At 48.1% G+C, this 5,338-nt stretch overlaps 1 non-coding gene across 1 annotated transcript; it reads left to right on the top strand.

The window, feature by feature from the left end:
• Window positions 1–4,652: 4,652 nt before the first annotated feature.
• LOC114807084 lies at window positions 4,653–4,790 on the top strand. Its single transcript, XR_003755137.1, has one exon. It is a non-coding gene; the product is annotated as a small nucleolar RNA SNORA7 (small nucleolar RNA).
• The last annotated feature ends 548 nt before the right edge of the window (window positions 4,791–5,338 follow it).

Genomic DNA, 5,338 nt, shown 5'->3' with positions numbered 1-5,338 from the left:
CCCTCTGCTCCCTCTGCTCCCTCTCTGCCCCCCTTCACCTCCACTCAGCTAAGCCTCCTTTCCCCTCTTTCCCTCTGCTCCTCCCCCCGCCTTTCCCCTCCCTTCAGCACTGTGCTCATTTGTATATATTTTTATTACCCTATTTATTTTGTTAATGAGGTGTACATCCCCTTGATTCTATTTATTGCAATTAAGTTGTTTTTGTCTGTCTCCCCAGATTAGACTGTGAGCCAGTCAATGGGCAGGGATTGTCTCTATCTGTTTCCGAATTGTACATTCCAAGTGCTTAGTACAGTGCTCTGCACATAGTAAGCGCTCAATAAATACTATTGAATGAATGAATGAATGAATGAACCCATTGGACGGGATACTCCAGGAGGGCAGGGGCCACGCCTTTCTGTTCTTCCAGCAATTTCCTCAGCTCCCTGGTAAGGGGCCTGAACGCAGGATAGGATTTAATGAACACAGGATGTGGCTTAATGAACAAGGAGGAACAGGAGAAGAAGGAGGAGGAAAGTTTTGTGTTGCTGTCTTCAAAATAGCAGGTTAAAACAATTTGCCTTGATTGTCAAAGGCACAGAAACCTCCTCCTCTTCCTCCTCCTCCTTCTCTTTCTCTTCCTTCTCTTTCTCCTCCTTCTCGTCCTCCTTGTCCTCCTCTTTCTCTTTCTCCTCCTCTTCCTTCTCTTCCTCCTCCTCCTCCTCCACTTCCTCAGGCCCTGCCCCCAGTGCCCACTCTCCCTTCCACTCCTTCTCCTGCCTCCATCCCCGCTCCTTTCCAGCCTTGCCCGATGGGGTGGCAGAACGAGGAAAACGTGCCAGATCTGGGCAGCAGCATCATCAGGGCTCTGAGCAGCTCCCCTGCCCCTCCCCCTCCCAACCTCCCTGTCTCGCCAGGAACCCAGAGGAGCGGCAGTAAAGGTGAAAGGCCAAGCCCTGGCTTCCTTTCTTTCCATCCGTCCCAGGAGAGCCAACCATTTCCCGCTTGTGTGTCCTCGGCGTCCCAACCCTGGGGACAGGAAGAACTGAGGGAAATTGGGATGGTCGAATTCCACAGCTGGAAATGACCTCCAAAGGTCATTTGATCCATCCCCCCTCCCCCCCATCTCCAGGCAGGTTGAATGATCTCCAGGGACAGAGACTCCACCCTCACCCTCTCCCCCGAGTGCCCGGTGCAACGTTTTTAAGGCCTTGATCGTCAGTCTCACCATCTCCGTCGCTAGTATTTACGGTGTTCTTCCTTCTGCGGAACTGAATGGTCTTGCTGCAATTGAAACCCGTTTCCTTGTGTTCGGTCCTCAGGGGAACCAGAGACGGGCTGGTCAACATCCTCTCCATAAAAACCCTTCAGAAACTTGAAGATCAGCTATTCATTCCAGCCCCCTGCCCCCATCCCCCACCCCCGACCCTCAGCCTTCTCTTCTCCTAGCATAGAACCCCAGAGTTGCGGGTCTTAACGTCCAAGAGGAAGAACCAGGACTTCGGCTGAAATTTGTCCCTGAGAAGCTTCTTTCCTATTGCTTAAAAAACCCTCCCTTGACTTCATGATTCCCTCCAGTTATCACCCCATCTCCCTCCTACCATTTCTCTTCAAAATCCTTGGTAGAGTTGTTTACACCCACTGCCTACATTGGCTCTCCTTCAATTCTCTCCTTGACCCCCTCCAATCTGGCTTCCTCCCCCTGAACCCCATGGACATGGCCCTCTCTAAGGTCACCGATGACCTCCTTCTTGCCAAATCCAGTGCCCTGTACTCCATCCTAATCCTCCTCGACCTCTCAGCTGCCTCTGATACTGTGGATCACCTTCCCCTGAAAACTTTATTCAACCTCGGCTTTACTGACACTGTCCTCTCCTGCTTCTCCTCCTGTCTCTCTGGCCGCTCCTTCTCAGTGTCTTTTGTTGGCTCCTCCTCTGCCTCCCACCTTCTGACGGTGGGGGTACCTTGATGCTCAGTTCTGGATCCCCTTCTGATCTCTAATTAGATCAACACCCTTGGAGAACTCATTCACTCCCATGGCTTCTACCACCATCTCTATGTGGGTGATTCCCAAATCCCCCTCTCCAGCCCTGACCTCTCTCCTTCTCTGCAGCCTCAAATTTCCTCTTGCCTTCAGAACATCTCTACTCAGATGTCCCACGAACCCCTCAAACTTAACATGTTCAAATCAGAATTCTTTGTCTTCCCACCCAAACCCTCTCCTACCCCTGACTTTCCCATCACTGTAGACAACATCACCATCTTTCCTATCTCGCAAGCTTGTATTCTTGGCATCATCCTCAACTCATCTCTCTCATTCAACTCATGAATTCACTCCGTCATCACATCCTGTTTATTTCACTTTCATGACATCCCCAAAATCCACCCTGTCCCCTCCATCCAAACAGCTACCATGTTTATCCAAGCACTTATCATATTCCACCTTGGATATGCATCATTACTGCAACAGCCTCCTTGCTCACCTCCCTGCCTCCAGTCTTTCCCCACATCACTCTGCTGCCCAGATGATTTTTCTAAAAAAAGTTCTGTGTACGCCTCCCCACTCCTGAAAAACTTCCAGTGGTTGCCCCTCCACTTCCACTTCAAACAGAAGCTCCTCACCATCCACTTTAAGAGACATTCAATCAGCTTTCCCCACTTCACCCCCACCTTACCTCGCCTATCTCCTACTAAAACCCAGCCTGCACACTTCACTCTTCTAACACCAATCTACTCAGTGTATCTCCATCTCATCTCTTTCATTACCTACCCTTTGATCACAACCGGACTCTGGCCTGTTACTCCTTTACCCTTCACATCCCATAGACCACCTTTCTCCCCATCTTCAAAGCCCTGCTAAAAATCTAATTTCCAAGAAGCTTTCCCTGACTAATTTCTCATCTCCCCACCCTATTCTCCCTCCCTTTTGCCTCACCTATGCACTTGAATCTGCATCCCCTAAGACCTTTATTACTCACCCGAGCCCCACATCACTTACCTGCTGCTTCTCCTATCAGTCATTTATTTTAATGGCTGCCTCTCCCACTAGGTTGTTAGCTCCTTCGGGGCAGAGATGGTCTATCAACTCTGTTGTACTTTCCCAAGTTTTCTGCACACAGCTAGCCCTCAGTAAATACCACTGATTAATTGAATGATTGATTGCTAGCTGAGATGGGGGAGGTTTTGAGGCAGAACAGAGAATGGGTACTAGTGAATGAAGAAAGCAACAACACACTGGTAAAAGAAGCCAGAAAATATGAAGAAATAATCTTGTGTTTTTAATGTAATTATACTAGTAATAGTATTTACTAATAATAGTATTTTTTAAGCATTTCCTGTGTGCAGAGCCTTGTACTAAGCACTGGGAAAGAGTACCCAGGTGGGAATTAGGCATGGACCCTGTCCTTTGAGGAGCTCACCATCAGAATTTCTCTGATTATCTATGATGACAGTGTGGGGAAGCAGCGTGGCTTAGTGGAAAGAGCATGGGCTTGGGAGTCAGAGGTCGTGGGTTCTATCCTGGCTCTGCCACTTGTCAGCTGTGTGACTTTGGGCAAGAGACTTGATTTATCTGTGCCTCAGTTACCTCATCTGTAAAATGGGGATTAAGACTATGAGGCTCACGTGGGACAACCTCATAATGGTGCTTGGCAGATAGTAAGCACTTAACAAAAAACATTACTATTATTATTATCTTTGTATAAACTGTTTTTAATGGAAGAATTTTGTGATATACAATAAAGAAAAACTTCTCTTGGCAACACCTCCCTTCCCCCCAAACCCTATCATTTTGCTCCTAAAACCAATTTTTCATTTATTTCGTCACTTTCTCAGCATTCTGAGAAGTAGCATGGCCTAGTGGAAAGAGAACAAGCCTGGATGTCAGAGTTCCTGGGCTCTAATCCCGGCTCCGCCACTTGCCTGCTGTGTGTCAACTTCTCTGTGTCTCAGTTTCTTCAACTGTAAAATGGGGATTTAATACCTGTTCTCCCTCCTACTTAGACTGTGAACCCCATGTGGGACAGGGACTGTGTCTGACCTGATTCATTTGAATCTACCCCAGTGATAAGAACAGTACTTGACACATAGTAAATGCTTAACAAATACCATAAAAAAGCAAAACAAATCAAACATTATTTCTCCTCCCTCATCCATTTCCATGCCCATGGCCATCACCAATCATTCCAGGCCTTCAACTCCCTCCTGAAGTCCTTGGTGCCCCCGTCTCCAGCCTCTCTAGCTCTTGATGTCCTGGCCAAGTAGTTACTTCATAAAATTGAAACCAAAGTTCCCCCTCACCTTCCCAACTCTTTCTCCCCTTCTGAAAACACTTGCTCCCACCCTTCTTCCCTCCCTGACCACCATCTTTAATCTCTCACTCTCTGATGTCTCCTTCCCCTCTGCCTTCAAACATGCTCAAGTCTTCCTTCTAGTAAAAAACCCTTTTGGGCTCCCATGCCCCCTTCCAGCTATCACCCCACATCCCTGCTCCCACTCCTGTCCAAGCTCCTAGAATAGGTTTTATACACCTACCATCTCCCCTGCGTCTCCTCCAAAACCCTCCTTGACCCTCTACCATCTGGTTTCCTTCCTCTTCATTCCACTGAGATGGCACTCTCCAAGGTCACCAGTGACCTCACTTGTGCCAAATCTAATGGACCCTATTCTGTACTCACCTCTTAGGGTAGCACCTGGAGAGTTTCCAGTACTCTACCAGTCTTGACTATGGGAGGGAGAGTCAAACAGAGGCATATCCATTCCATTTCTAGCTTGGGCAGTGGCTAGCGAGTAGAAGGCAATCTGCTACAAGTCAAAACTCCCCTGTGCTGGGCAGCAGCGGCATGGGAGAGAGTTGAGGGCAGAGACTCAGGTTTACTGCGTGGAAGGAGGCAATGGTAAACTGCTTCCATATTTTTACCAAGAAAACTCTATGGATACCCTACCAGATTGATTGCAGATGAAGATGGGGTGCTCTGGGAGAGATGTGTCCATAGTGTAGCTATGGGTTGGGCATGACTTGACAGCATAAGACAACAACAACAACAACTCCGTCCTAATCCTCCTCAACCTCTTGGCTGCCTTTGGCATGGTGGCTCACTCCCTTCTCCTGGAAACATTATGTAACCTTGGTTTTGCAGACACAGTTGTTTTTTTAAAGTGGCATTTGTTAAGCGCTTACTATATGCCGGGCACTACGAAATGCTGGGTTAGGTACAGGCTAATCAGGTTGGACACAGCCCATGTCCCATGTGGGGCTCACATTCTTAATCCCCACTTTGCAGATGAGATAGCCAAGGCACAGAGAGTTTAAGTGACTTGCCCAAGGTTACGCAACAGACAAGTGTCAGAGTTTGAGTTT

This window comes from Ornithorhynchus anatinus, chromosome X1, assembly GCF_004115215.2.
Source record: "Ornithorhynchus anatinus isolate Pmale09 chromosome X1, mOrnAna1.pri.v4, whole genome shotgun sequence".
Classification (NCBI taxonomy): Eukaryota; Metazoa; Chordata; class Mammalia; order Monotremata; family Ornithorhynchidae; genus Ornithorhynchus; species Ornithorhynchus anatinus.
This window is presented reverse-complemented; position numbering and strand designations above follow the sequence as displayed.